The sequence below is a fragment of the Lygodium microphyllum genome, chromosome 6, assembly GCF_053477565.2.
Source record: "Lygodium microphyllum isolate KBCC chromosome 6, Lygodium_microphyllum_v1.1.10, whole genome shotgun sequence".
Lineage (NCBI taxonomy): Eukaryota > Viridiplantae > Streptophyta > Polypodiopsida > Schizaeales > Lygodiaceae > Lygodium > Lygodium microphyllum.
In genome coordinates this window covers 118,411,745-118,427,869 of record NC_141140.1, presented here as the reverse complement: position 1 = coordinate 118,427,869, position 16,125 = coordinate 118,411,745, and positions in this window count along the sequence as shown.

The window sequence follows — 16,125 nt, the reverse complement described above, 5'->3', positions numbered from 1 at the left end:
TTTGCATATTTTGTATTCTGCAACTATTTGAGGCATAATTGTCATGGGTTGACTTGTGTTTTAAACAATTATTCTGGCTACGTTTTGTACTTGAACACAGTTAATCATGTTACGGAAACTCCTTATCTTCTTGTTTTCAAGTTGTGTGAGAATATTAAATTTGAACACTATTGATGAAACACCACCACCATAGCCATGCCATCTTCTTGCCTTACTACTACAACAAAACAGACCCTCTATTTAGTCATGTCTCCTCCTCTCCTTTTTGTTGCTCATATGGTCATATATGCATCCAATCACCCCTCTCATCCCTCAGCCCGCTCGTGCCACCTAGCACGTTGCCCTAGCACAAGGGCCTCCACCATCACCACTACGTGGGAGGCCCACACCACCAACCTCCACCATTGCCTAGTCCATAGTTAGAGTTAAGAAGATGAGAACCATTGTAGCAATGACCACACATGCACTCCCTACACTCGTTAGAAAAAATATACATCAAACACATACATGCACATTTGTGAACACACCCACATGCATTCCATACACAAAACACCCCATCTCACATGAACCTCGCCCCTCATAAAAACAATAAACACATACAGAATACACACAATAAACCCACACTTTGATAGCACACTCACCCATACATGAACCCCACCTCACAACATGCTACACACATCCACACAAGGCACATTAAAGACATGTACACACACATTGAGCCTATACATATACATCCACACAAGGCACATAAAGACATATACACACATATTGAGCTTGCACACACACAGACACACACACACACATATCTACATGCACCTACATGCATACGTGCACACACACTCATGCATGCACTCACACCCATTGTCGGAGGGGTTTTTGTCAAAAAGTGGTATCCACTAGGGATCAAAGATAGAAGGAAGTAGAGATAAGAGATGGAAGAGAAGAAAAATAATAGAGAAGAGGTAAAGACGATAAAGAAAAATCACAATGAATCACATCAATATGTATTGATAGAACCTTGAATCCCTTGTGTGGCACTACTCAGAAGCAATCTCCAAGTATTAGATCTCATGGAGCTCCCTCATAGACAAAAAATGTGCATCAAAACAATAGCTTCCTCTGTGGTGCTCGAAACCCAAATTTGATGGCTCCGTTGGCTCCAAAAGGGGAGTAAAACACAAAGACACCTGGTAAAATGTCTCCCAGAGATCACTCCTTCTTCCTCTCCCAGTTCAGAGTGTTGTTTGTTGCTTCTCCACTACGATCGCAACGTGCGTGATTTCGCCCATCTTTCTTTTTTTATGGAAAATCCCAAAACTGGATGAAAAATCCACTTGCTTTTGCATGCTGTCCTATTCTAGAAGTTTCCCTAGATTTTTAGGATATTTACAATAAATAATATACAAAATATTAAAAATATGCTAAAAGTATTCAAAAATCCACTTCCAAGCCATGGACACTAGCACTAATGACTCAAATGACATTGACTCTCTAGATCAATAAGAAAGTCAGATCATAATGCACTCCAGAGTTTTTCACACTATGTAGACACCTTCTCACCATCCAGAGTCGGTATTTGCCACTGACGCACTACCTGGATCAAACATTCATAGTGTCAACTTTCCACTCATCATGCATATAAGAAGGTATCCCCCTGGATCATAGATCAAAATACTCAGCATCTGCATAAATCTTGAGCCATACCTAGTACCCCCTCTAGGGTCATAAGGCCTTGGATGCATATCATACACTAGAGGTCGTTGAATCTCCATATACATGCTATCAATACACCCATCAACAAATACATAACAACATGTCTGCTCTTTCAAAGTCCAGCGCATAGAAATCTGCTTATATTGGCAAATGTGTACCACATCAAACATAAACTCAATCTCATTTGCATCCAACACATTCTCATCATCACTGAAAATAGTGAAGCAATCCATATTTCCATTTGTGGAGCATCACATTTAATGTCCTCTAATAAAGGCATATCCTCAAGCTTATGAATTGTCTCATAAACTATAACTTTATCATCTTGCAAATCATATGCATCCAACTTGTAAGTATTTGACACCTTTTCCTACAGTTTTGGACCAATTTCCTACTATTCACGACAGTTTCCTACAATTCAGGATAGTTTCCTACAATTCAAGATAGTTTCCTGCAGATCAAGACAGTTTCCTTCAATTCAGGGCAGTTTCCTACAATTCAGGAAAATTTCTTGTAGATCAGGATAGTTTCGTGCAATAATTTTCTGCACCAAAGAAACAGGGCATTTTAGCCCTTTACAACCTTAGAAACATCCACAAGCATGTGGGATAACCTGCACGTGTTTTAGTCAATACATAGACTCTGCAATATTGTATCTCTATCTCATGTATTCTTACTGTAGTGAAGAGGATATGCAGTCTAAAACCTACAACCTGACATTCAGGCACCTTCCTGACATTTAGGAAATCAACTCCTCTGAGATCCTAAGTGATAAATGATGTTGTTTTCTTCAAGAGTGTAGAGAGGCAGTGCCATATACTGGATTTACTTTATATGACCAGCCAAGTAGATGTCAAGGCATTTTTTTCATCTCTAGATTTCAATCTTCAGTTGCATCCAATGCTCTCTTTAGTCTTTTAATCATTCAACATATATATGTCAGGTCATACAAATGATAGGACCTCCAAAATGACATGTAATGCTTCAGTAAGAGACAATGCTTGTTACCTACATTCCGTGATAGTTTCTAGCCATTAAAAAATTTGAGATCTAAATATTTTCCAGTATAAAATGCTAGCTCCAATGCATGACATTGAGTCTATATGACTTCTCAGTATATACCTATGCTTCAATGGTACTCCTTAACAAGTTTGAGAGCTCCAAGCTCATGTCATAGGTGTATACATACTATAGGTTGTCTGTATAAAATAGACCACTATTATTTCAGATCTGTAATCAGTTCTTCAAGCTCCCAGATGAGCTCTTAGTTAAGCAATGATGCTATCACTTATTGTTTATTGCAGTAAACAATCCGTTTGCACAGGTCTATGCTGAATATCTTAAAATCTGTGAGGAATTTGAAAAAAGTTTCTTCTGCAAAGTTGTAGACACGTTGAAACGGTCAAGAATTGTGGGCCATTTCTCCAAAAATCATTTCTGTAGCAAGATATAGCTTCTGCAAAAAATGGACTACAAGCACAATCTCCTTTGATGAAGTTTTCTTTAGATCTTATGTCTTGATGTCAAATGGCCATTGCCAAGCCTTCAAGCTTCAAGTGTTCAAGCTCTGATATCATGTTGAAAGAGAGGGAAAGAGACAGAGTAGAGCAGAAGATGAGCCTAAGCTCATTGTTGTTCTTCTTCCATTATCCTTCCATCATACTCACTGAAAGAGACTTACACACATAGATATGACTAAACAAGACTAACTATGGTTAAGTTGTTGACTACACTAACTTATTGAATGTCACACATGTGTACAGCTGTATGCAGCTAATGTCGGTCACACATATAAAGATAGATTGACTAAAGAGTAATGGGAGTTTGATATTCTAACAATAAATATGATGATAAATATGAAAAGGAGTTGGATGATGAGGGCTTTGAACCTACTAAAGACTTGGTGTGTGATACATGTTAGAGGATGTGTAGGTTTGGAGGGGGTGGATATTGTGGCATTGCCCATCCGTTTAGGAAAAACTCGGGAGGATTACCATTTCATAGGATTTAAATGTTCTAAGAAGTCAATGCCATGTTAGCCTTTTGTTTTTCCATTATTCCATTCACATAAGTGTTTTTATCAAAGATATGATGCCAGAAGACTTAGTGTATGTGACTATATCTCAAGATCATCCATCAGGGTCAAAAGGGGAAAATCAAGAAGACAAGATACGATATCAATATGGATGAGTTTGTGGGCTTCCCATTCCATGCTCAAGAGAGGAGTGCACAAGGCCAAAAAGCAAGAGAAATAAGGGGTAAAGATTAAAGACTTTAGGTCTAAAATAAGCGTGGGGGAAGAAAACACTACTTTTAAGCCCATTAAATATACACCTTTGGGGATGTTGATGTTTTGAGCAATGTAATCAAGCCACTTCTGAGTATCCATTGATGAGGAATAGCCAAGAGAAACAAAGGAAAAAAAAGAAAGCTTCTACTTCAACAAAAGAGGGTTGAGATAGAATGGGATATATAGTAGCATATGTAGTATTGTAATAAAAAATTCAACATATAAATTGCATGTGAATATTACAAGTGAAATATATTGCATATATATAGGAGTTGGAGGCTAGATGACCCAGGAGGTCATTCATAAATATATGTATGTATCATGTGGGTTCAACATAAGGGATTTTTGAAATAGCACTTTTACACTTTTTTTATATAGAAAAGGGTCCCATATAAATAGAAAAGGGTTATGTTTTATCAAGGAAAAATTCACAGATAAGGATATTTATAAATAGACCTTGAACGCACATGATATAGAGGGTATACATGTAGCGCATTACCTCGGGCTTGATGTATATGAAGAGCTTTCTTTGAATGATCTTTAATAGAAAGAAGTAAGTTTCCTTTGATGTTTATGGGCTGAAATTGATAGGCTACATCATGATAAAGTAGGACAGCATGTTGTCCATGGTGTTAGAGAAGTTTAAACTTGACTCTGGAAGCAACTATTGGTGGAATCCTTCTGTTTATCACTAGGAAAGGTTTGAGTGCCATAAAACTAAAGAGTGCAGTGGATTTGGACTAGCGAATAGGGTTCTTTTTACTACTGTAATAGACTATCATAACATAGCTAAAGTGGTATCTAGTGACCCATATAAGAATTTCATAGGATAGTATGCTTTCTACCACATGATATCATGTCTGGATGAAAGGTGCTACCTCTTGCCATAGAGTTGCATGATTAAAACATAAAATTTGGAGCCTATGTGATAGTACAAGCATGTGTATAATAGTGAATTGATGTATGTCAGGGCATTGCTTGAGCTATTAACTCATTGTGTTTGGGAAATTGTCCCATCAAGGGTTTATACTATTATTTGCAATGCGTGCATGGATCTTGCATTGTTATACATGTCATTAGTCAAAGGGCTTCAATTTGGCTTTATACAATGTATTTGGATTCTAGAATTCCATAATCAACTATTTTTCATAATCTTTTCTATGTTTACTCTATACAACCCTTGTTACCTACACCTCTATGGTTAAGGCCATCTACTTTATTAGCCCCAACAACTAGTCTTAACTATGAGCTTAGATGGATTTGAACCAAGGATGCAGTCTATGGTAGCTACTCATTATTTATTAGCAAGAACTAATTCGTACATTCTTCTATGCATTGTCTCATATATATTTGAATCAACATATAATAAAGATGACCATACCGGACTTAACGTGAGAAGGCCACTTAGGATTCAATATTGATAGATACAAAGGAGAGTAAAGTATGGCTGAAAATAGAAGGAATCGACCTAAAACTTCATCATAAATATATGTATGTATCACGTGGGTTCAATATAAGGGATTTTTAAAATACAATTTTTACATAGAAAAGTGTCCTATATAAAGGGGTTACTTACAAATTGAATAGAAAATTGTTATGTTTTATTATGGAAAAATTCATAGATAAGGATATTTATAAATAGGTATTGAATGCACATGATATAGAGGGTATACATATGGTGAATTACCTCGGGGACTTAAGGAGCCAACCATGGCACCAACACTTGGCTAGTAAAGGGGTAAATGTTAACCCTCATAAGGAAAAGGTTGCTTGAGGTAAGGTAGAGTGGAAGCAAGAAAGACTATAGAAGATTAAAAGGTACCACAATCAAATTTTTTGGGATCATGATAAAACTTAAAAGTTCTTAATGTGTTATAAAATGCTTCTAGTAATACTTCTAAATTATTACTTATGGATGAAGATATAATTTATAAAGATTTTCTAATATAAATATGTAGTGAGACTTGATTATATCTCTCTCATTGAAGGGACCTTACAGTAGCAACTAGTCATTTGCACCATAAAATGTAGAGGTTGGCCTAAAGGCATCACATCCTTAAACTTACACTTTCCCTTGTCTAGCATCAATTTACATGTCTAGGAATAAGTCTACCCACTTTTGAATCATACTTGCCATAGAAATCATTTCCAACTTCACGAGAGATATTGACAAGTAGTATGAATGTCACATAAACAATGACAAAGACATCCCATAGGCACATAGATAAAATGAGAGACATTTCTAATTGACAAGTAGTATGAATGTAGCATAAACAATGAGAGACACATGCCATAGGCACATAGATAAAATTTAGACACTATCAAATATCTTATAAGCTTTAAGCCTATAGAAACATAATCATGTGACATGAACATGACATCCATCTCCTCTAAATCTACACATCCTTGGAAATGTGTCACATATCTTTACTCTTCATCATGTTTGATGTTTTCTTCTTTTTCTAGAATGTCATCCTCTTCATCTTCTTCAATGCTATCCTATGTATTTTTAGCCTCATGCTCTACATCTTCATAAGTGTAAGATGCTCTTCCCTTGAATAGCTTAATCCTCCTTTCTACTATGGGTATCTTCAACTAAATCCCATCCAACTTAGACAGGGATTATGTAGCATTATCATATGTATGCAACACAATATATAGACCAAACTATATCTTGGAAACTTTCCTAATAGTACTATTCTATTTATCCAAGTTTTTGTCATATGTAAGTACCTAGTCTCCCTCCTCTATAGCTCTTGGCCTAAGTTTGTGGCCTTTTTCAAACTTGTATTTCTTTCTAAATCTAGCCTTATTTAATCTTTTCAATGCAAGCTCTATGTCTTTTGGCCTTCTTTTCAATGGAGAGATGCTAAGATGTAGAAAAATTTACTTACTTGTTTCTTCTTCCCATTGCAAGACATTCCATGTCGTAGCTAGTTCTTCTATTGGTATGATTAGCATTTGATGACACATTACCTCTACTAGCATATACCCTATCACAACACTATGAATAATGTGACAAGCCCATAATGCATATTAAAGCAATCGTGGTGACTCTCAAAATTTTCCCTCTACATGCATTTGTAGAGGCCTTGACAATTGAAGGATGTTCTCTTTAGCTCTTTCCATTCCCCTTTGAATTATATACTCATGTAAATGCAAGTTTGATCCTCGATCTAGAAAATAAGTCTCTAGCCTCATCGGCATCATGCTCTCCTCGTACAACCAAAACATTGTGCTTGCATCTATAATGAAAAAACACATTTTCCAATAGAAACATGCATCAAGCATTAGAAATTCTTAAAGAGAAAAAAGAATATACCAATGAGCTGCTTTATCGTGTCTAACCCACTCATTATAAATAGTTTTCCATTCTTCAAAGATAGGTCCTTCACTTAAAAGGGTATTATCATGATCTTGATCAATTGGTTGGGGTAGACGTTCATAATTAATAATAACAATATGATGCAAGTCATCGCACTCAGGAAAAGGCCCTGTTTTGGAGGCGAAAGTTTTCTGCACGCACTCAGGAAAAGGCCCTGTTTTATACTGTGCGACTACTGTTCTATAGGTCTATGAAAAGTTATTGTAAAAATTGCATCGTATGCCTGTGTACGGAGACATTGGGAGTTACAGAATCATTCATGTTGCTTGTTGATGCAAAATCATCACTAGGAAGTGACTGTGTGGTCAAATACCACTTTTGTCAGTTTTGCAGATTTGCCCTTGTAAGGCTGAAGCTGTGTTCTTTGCAGTGACAGAATTTTTTGCAATGTTCTGTAATGGCGTCTGATTCTCTTTCACAGATTGTCACTGAAAAGCTTGACAAGAACAACTTCCAAGCATGGAAGTTTAGAATGACGAATTTCCTTATGGGAAAATGATATTGGGAATTTGTTGCAGGAAATGAAGAAGAACCAGTTCTTCCTGATGTTCCCAATCAACAGCAAATGCAGGCATTTAAAGCATGGCATGAGAGAGCCAGGAAAGTTATGTATTGGCTGTCTATCAGCATTTCAGACTCTATGATTGTGCATATTCAGGATGCAAGTACGCCAAAGGAGGCATGGGATACTTTGTCAAAAATGTATAGCACAAATACGCAAGCCAGGAAAATGCAGCTCAAGCAAGAGTTGCACAATGTGCAAAGAGAAAGTATGAGCATCAATGACTACCACATGAAGGTGAAGAAGATTACAGATGCAAGTGCTTCCATTGGGTCGCCAGTGGAAGATGATGATTTAGTTTCTGTGACCTTGAATGGTCTAGAAAAGGATTATGCACAATTTCAAACATCCATTTCTGTCCGTGAAAGATTTCGTGATTTTGAGGAGTTGATTGCTCTTCTAATTTCTGAGGAGCAGAGAAATGGTGGTGCATCTTCTTCAGGAGGAACTTCAAAAGAAGCTGTCTTCTACTCAAATGCTGGAAGAGGTAGAGGCAGAGGTAGAGGAGGCCGATCTGGAGGCCATGGTAGAAATCAGAATATGCAGCAAACTCAAGAAAACCAGTCCTATGGAGGAGGATGTGGTAACTCTAGAGGCAGGGGAAGCCAAAGAGGTCGTGGTGGATGGCAAAGAGGCCAAAATGCAAACAGTAATGTTGAATGCTACTACTGTGGTAAAATGGGTCATATGGCTAAAGACTGCTATAAAAAGCAAAATGACATCATGAATGGAAAATTGCAACAAGGGAATTATGCATCTTCTAGTAGACAGGGTGATGACAGAAATGAGCATTTGTTTATGGTGTAGCACATGAACAATTCTGTGACAAGTGCAGAAGAAAGCAACGATGTATGGTATGTTGACTCAGGTGCATCAAACCACATGACAGGTCATGCAGAATGGATGGAGGATGCAAGGAAAATGGAAAAACCAGGATTTGTGGAGACTGGTGATGATACTGCACATCCTATTGTGCAGATTGGAAAAATTCATTTGTCTATGCAGGATGGGAAAAAGAAATACCTGTCGGATGTATTTCATGTTCTGAATATCACCAAGAATCTGGTTTCTGTTGGTCAAATGGTTGAGCAGGGCTTGCAGGTCAGATTTAATCCTCATAGATGCTTTGTTGAGGATATGAAAAATAAAGGTCGCTTGATAGCAAAAGGAAAGAAGAACGGTAGGATGTTTACATTGGATGCAGACATGCCTGGATTGAGTGCAGCAATGTTTGCACATGGGACCGGTGTAGCTGCAGATATTGATATCTGGCATAAACGCATTGGTCATGTTAATGTACAGCGACTTAAATCAATGCAAGCCCAAAATATTGTTACAGGATTGCCTAAATTCAAGGTTGCAGAAATGCATAAGGTATGTGAAGCCTGTCAGTTTGGAAAACAGGCAAGGAAACCATTTCCTAGACATGTTTAAGAGAGTAAGAAGCCATTGAAATTAATCCACTCTGATGTGTGGACTACTAAAGCTGCATCTCTTGGAGGCTGTCATTATTTTGTCACTTTTATTGATGACTATAGCAGAAATGTTTGGGTGTATTTTATGAAAAAGAAAAGTGAAGTTTTTGGGCATTTCAAAACTCTTAAAGCTGTGGTTGAAAAAGAAACAGGCCTGCAAATAAAATGCCTAAGGTCATATGGAGGAGGAGAGTACCTCTCAAATGAGTTTGCAAGGTTTTTGCAGGAGCATGGCATAAAGCAGCAATATTCATGCAGTCATACCCCACAGCAAAATGGAATTGCAGAAAGAAAAAACAGGCATATTGGAGAGGTATCTCGTGCCATGCTCAATGAAAAAGACCTGCCAGACTTTTACTGGGCTGAGGTAGTTGCTACAGCAGTCTACGTAATGAACAGGACTCCCACTGCAGCAATACATGGCATGACTCTAGAGGAGAGGTATACTGGTAGGAAACCAGATATTTCTCATTTGAAAATTTTTGGTTGCATTGCCTATGTTCATGTGCCAGATGAGTTGAGATCCAAGTTGGATCCAAAAGCTGAGAAGTGCAGATTTCCAAGGCAGATTTCTCACTTTATGTGAGAAAAACAGAGAAAGGTATTATGCTACTTGTCATTTATGTTGATGATTTGATTATGACAGGTGACAATGATGAAGATATCCTTCATGTGAAAATGCTATCGAAGCAGAAGTTTGAGATGAAGGATTTGGGAGAGTTGCGTTATTTCTTGGGCATTGAGGTGATTAGATCACCAAGTGGGATACGGCTCTTGCAGAGGCAGTATGGATTGGACATGCTGTCCAAATATGGGATGATAGGCTGTAAGCCTATTTCGGTTCCTTTGGAGCAGAATGTGAAGCTAAGTGCAGATGTAGGTGAGCTTCTGAAAGACCCTACTATGTATAGACGCATAGTGGGAAGTTTGATTTATATGACTATTACCAGGCTAGATTTGAGCTATGCTGTTGGATTGGTAAGTCGGTTTATGCAGGCTCCAAGGAAACCGCATTTGGATGCGGCTAGATGCATACTCAGGTATGTGAAGTCCACATTGCAGTATGGACTATTTTATGAGACTGGGGTTCAGATATAGTTGTATGGATACACTGATGCTGATTGGGCTGGTAGTATTTCCGATAGACGATCTACCAGTGGATATGTGTTCTCTTTTGGGAGTGCTGCAGTCGCTTGGAGCAGCAAGAAACAGCCTACAGTTGCCTTGTCGAGCACAGAGGCTGAGTACAGGGGTGCAGCAATGGCTGCATGTGAGGTAGCTTGGTTGCATAAGCTACTTTATGATATGCATCAGCCTACAGATGGGCCAGTTGTCATTTATTGTGACAACATGAGTAGTATACACTTGGCAAATAACCCAGTATATCATGCTAGAACAAAGCACATTGAGGTGCATTATCACTATGTGCGGGAGAGGGTTTTACTATGTCTTATTGATCTAGTTTATGTCAGCACAGAGGATCAGGTAGCTGACATATTCACGAAGGCATTGGGCGCACAGAAGCTGCGCAAGTTCAGAGACTTGCTTGGTGTGTAGGAATTGGGATTGAGCTCGAGGGGGAGTGTTGAGATATCGAGCTCCACTCGTGATATGCCAGGGTGACCGTTGTGCATTTATGTCACCGACTTGTCAGTTGTAGATACGGTTGGTACACCGCCCATGAATAATAGCTAGATGACAGCTATCCTTATCTACTCTAGTTCGTGGCTCAGTTAGTATGCCACCTTAGTTAGTTGAGTTTGGTTTTGAGACCCATATATAGGGTTCTTCTATTTCTTTGTACCAGATTTCTTTTTGGCTTACACAACTAAGAAGAGGAAAATTGTTTTCATCCTCCACCTTTGTGTGTATTCCCCCATTGTGCAAGCAAGAAAGCTACAAGTGAGACTCCTTCCTTCTCTCCCACAATCTTGACAAGGCATTCCTAAGATAATGTCACTAGATTGCAAAGGCACAACTAAGAAATTTCTGTGCTCAACATAATCACCAATTTTAATTTCTAAGTCATGCACTTCTTGTGTTCCAATGTATCTAATGCCTAAGAATGCAGCCTTGATGCGATAATGAGTCGAAATAGTATGTAAATTCAATTCTTTGACCAATTTTGCAAAAATAAAATCGTGTGTGCTCTCATCATCATGTAAAACAGTTTTTTCTCTACCATGTACAGGACATTTCATGGTTAATAAAGAATAGGGATTTGGCATACCTGGTAAAGTATCTGAAGTAGTTTTGATATCGTCATCATCTTTTGTGAAATCTGGTATTTCTTCATGGTCCTCATCTTCAGTCACTCCCAAGTAGTTGATATGAACAATTGGCTTTTTTGATTGACAATTTATCACTAGATGTCCAGGTTGATGGCACTTATAATAGACTATGGATTTGGCTTTGGAAACATTATTGGTAGTAGCAGGAAGTTTAGGAATGTTAGGATTTGGCTGGAAAGATGGCATAAATTTGCTTCAACTTTGCTGTTCCTACACAAAGTGGTTCATTTGGAGCTCGATGCTAGCTACTTCCTAGAGACTTGGCTGATAGGAAAGAAACCATGACTTCAGGTTGGTCCTAAGTGGGAACGGCCGGATGCTTTTGCTTCGCGGTAGACTCGGAAGACCTAGATCGCAAACCTTGTGACATTCCTTGCGAGTGCCAAGTGGCGCTTTTTGGACTCCCCTCCCGATGGGCTGCTAAGATGTGTCCCACAAGTGGTCAAGCAGACACGTTACAGTTGGTATCATAGCAAACCAATGAGATCTAAAGATTATAAGGGAACTTAATGGAGTAAAATAAAGAGAATAGGGGGATAAACAAGGGAGGGTGAGTAGAATAGAGCAGTGTTTTCTATTGAAAATATTTCTTTACTCATGGATGCTGGGTTGCAAAATCACGAAGCATGGAGCAAGTTCTTGGTGTTCCAGGTCATGTTCATGAGTGCAATGCATGCTTTGAATTATCGTCAGATGCTTGGCATGATGAATGTTCTGGACCGCATCTATAATCCCTCATCCCTATCTGCGAAGCAGAGATGGATGGGAGACTCAGGAATATACTACATAGCAACCCACCAACTCGCATACCTTCAGACCAACTTGAAGAGAATCAAGTGGATGGAGGATTTAAAGATCGTGAAGGTGTTCATCTTTGTTGAAGCTCGTCAAAACGCAAGTTTGCATGTTAGCAGTCGGTAAGTCAAGCAGAACAAGTATGTCTATGAAGAAGTAACCTGGGTGATCTCTGCTGACAGAATCAAAGTGTTAGGGTACTATGAGAAGAATGGGTATCAAAGGAAGGGATACCCCAAGCTTCCTATGACTTACCGATTCCTGAAAATCCATGACCCCACTCCATATTATTATTTCATCCCTGTAGCCAATTGTAACACAATCCTATTTTCCCCAAACTGATGTATCAATCAGCCATCCTACTTATCCAAAATAACAGTACTCAAAGGGTTATGCCCTCATGAATAAATAAGACTTTTTACAATTGTCTATCTTGATCATAAATGTTAGCTAAGGTGTTAAGTGATTAAATCACTTAGCTAAAAAGTTGTGCTACCCTAAGCGCTCCAAATCTGACTCCTGCACTAAGTCCAGCTGTGGCTCAAGAGAAGAAATTCCTTCTCAAACAAATTAAGCCACCCGAGTTTGATGGCAAGGGAAGGACTGTTCAAGCCGACGCCAAGATATAGATTGAGTCCATGGAGGACTATTTTGAGGCAGCAGGAACTGCACCTGCTAACCAAGCCACGCTCGCCAAACCGAAGCTTACAGGAGAAGCAAGACTTTGGTGGAAACAATGGTGCAGAGATAAAGCGATCTCGGAGGGGACAGTCACTTGGGATAGGCTTAAGGAAGTTGTGCGAGGGAGGTACCTTCCACCTGCCTACCGCACACAAAAGATGAATGAATTCTATGACTTGAAGCAGCTAGGATTATCCCTTGAAGCATATTATTCAAAGTTCCTTTCACTCTTAAAGTATGCACTCCCAATGGATATGACATAGCAGGTGTCAAAATTCTGTATTGGGTTGAATCCACCATAAACACTTGATTGGAATCAATGCCCCCACCGGACCTACAAGACACACTCGTTCAAGCTGCTCCAGTAATACAGGATTTGGCCTTACAAAGACTAGAATAAGGGCATGTCTAAGGCTCATACTAAGAGAGTACAGTGTAAGAATCAGGGCCAAAGAAAGAAAGCTAGAGTCAATGCTGTCAATAACTTTGTTCCAACACAAAGCAATGATCGCAACCCACATTGCTTCCATTGCAACGAGCCCGGACACTTCAAGAGGGAGTGTCCCAAGCTTGGCAGAGGACATCTCCAGGGGCAATTCCAAGGTCAAAACAAAGCCTCTCATGGCCAAGGAACCATTGCTATGACCAGAGGGAGAACCTCCAAGGTTTCCAACAAGGAGCTGGACAATGAAGAAGATCCATCCATGGATGCTAACATTGAGAGGGCAACGATTCACACCACTCTTCACAAGAAGGGTCAAAATTGCCAATTCTCGGTGATTCAAAATCCATCAGAATATCAAGGTAAAAGCTTCAAAACCTTGATTGATTGTGGCGGTACACATTCCTTCATTTCACCAATGTGTGCAAAGAGATTAGGGATGGCAACAATAGATGCTCCTACTTGACTTGTGGAATTAGCAAATGATCGTGAGGTCACTTGTACTAGGCAAACTGCTAAGGTGAAATTCCTACTGGGTGGGAAGCCAACTTCTATGAGATTCAGGGTAATGAAGCTAGGTGTCCACGAATGTTTACTCGGAATGGATTGGCTAATATCCAATGATGCCCACATCCACTGTGGGAAGGGCCAAGTCTCCTTCCAAAATTCTAAAGGGGAACTAGTCATGACTCAAGGTGAGGCTGGTAAGCCAAAAATACAGTTGGCAAAAGCAACACCGATAATAAAAGGTGTTCAAAAGGGTCTACCTGTCAATCTGATTAAACTAAATAAGCTAGATCAGAATTAGAAATCCGGAGAAGAACCTTCATGGTTAAAGGAATACACAGACGTATTCCCTGAAGATCTGATGGAACTTCCTCCCCAAAGGGAAGTGGACCACGAAATCAAACTTGTGCCAAGATCTGCACCAGTTGGCAAAGAGGACGTATAAGATGTCCATTCCGAAAGCTATCGAACTGAAAGAGCAACTCAAGCAACTGTTAGATCAAGGCTACATCCATCCTAGTTTTTCTCCATGGGGAGCTCCAATGCTGTTCCAAAAGAAAAAAGATGGAACGCTTCGCCTATGCATTGACTACAGAGGATTGAACCAATCAACTATCAAAAATAAATACCCCATTCTACGAATAGATGAATTACTTGACCGTCTTCAAGGGGCAAAGATCTTCTCAATGATAGATCTCAGATCTAGATATTATCAGATAAGGATCAAAGAAGAAGATATTTCAAAGACTGCATTCAGTACAAGGTATGGATACTTCCAATTCCTAGTGATGTCATTTGGGCTGATGAATGCTCTTGCTACCTTTAACAGGTTAACGCAGGATATCTTTAGGCCCTCTCTTGATGACTTTGTACTCATCTTTTTTGACGATACCCTAGTCTACTCAAAACAAGGAAAAGATCATGAACCCCAGCTTCGCATTGTTCTTGAGACAATGAGAGCACAAAAGCTTTATGCCAAGAAGAAGAAGTGCGCATTTTTCAAGCGACAGATTGAATATCTGGGATTCATTGTATCAGCAAAAGGAATATCAGTAGATTCAGCTAAGGTCAAAGACATTCTGGAACAGCCAACACCAACTTCTCTCAAAGAAATACGAAGTTTTCTTGGGTTGACAGGGTGGTACAGAATTTTCATCAAAGATTATGCTTTGATTGCAGCACCTCTGACTGATCTACTAAAGAAGCAAGTAGCAATTGTGTGGTCACCTGCTGAATAGACCATCTTTGACAAACTAAAGCAAAGCTTAGTATCAGCACCCATCCTGAAACTTCCTAATCTTAGTAAGGAGTTTGAAGTGGTAACTCATGATAGCGCACTTGCTTTAGTATGTGTACTTATGCAAGAAGGTCATCTTGTAGCATATTCTTCAAGAAAATTGAAGAGCCATGAAAGGATTTATGCTACCCACGACCTGGAGCTGTTGGCTGTCATCCATGCTCTCAAAATTTGGAGACATTACTTGCTAGGTAACAAATTTTCCTTAGTAATGAACCACAAGAGTCTTAAATGGATTTTCACCCAGAATGAACTCAATATGAGGCAACGTCGATGGATCGAGCTGCTAGAAGAATACAATTTTGAAATCAAATATAGGCATGGAAAAGAGAATGTAGTTGCCTATGCACTCACTTGCAAGGCATCTCTAAATTCTCTTATTTTGCAAGATCCATCAACAGCAAGGTCTCTAGTCACAAAGGTATCATGCATTCAGTCTCAAGGCATTTCTAAAGTCTCTTATTTTGCAAGATCCATCAACAGCAAGGTCTCTAGCCACAAAGGTATCAATGCCAAACAACCCGATTCTTGAGCTAGCAAAAGAAGGGGCATATCATGACCCAGTCTAAGGGAGATCCCCATCAAGGATCAAGACTCGAAGCTAAAGATGAAGTATCAAGAATTCTCCATTAGTAATGGACTTGTCTACTTTAGGACAAGATTATGTATCCCTTCAAGCCAAACTCT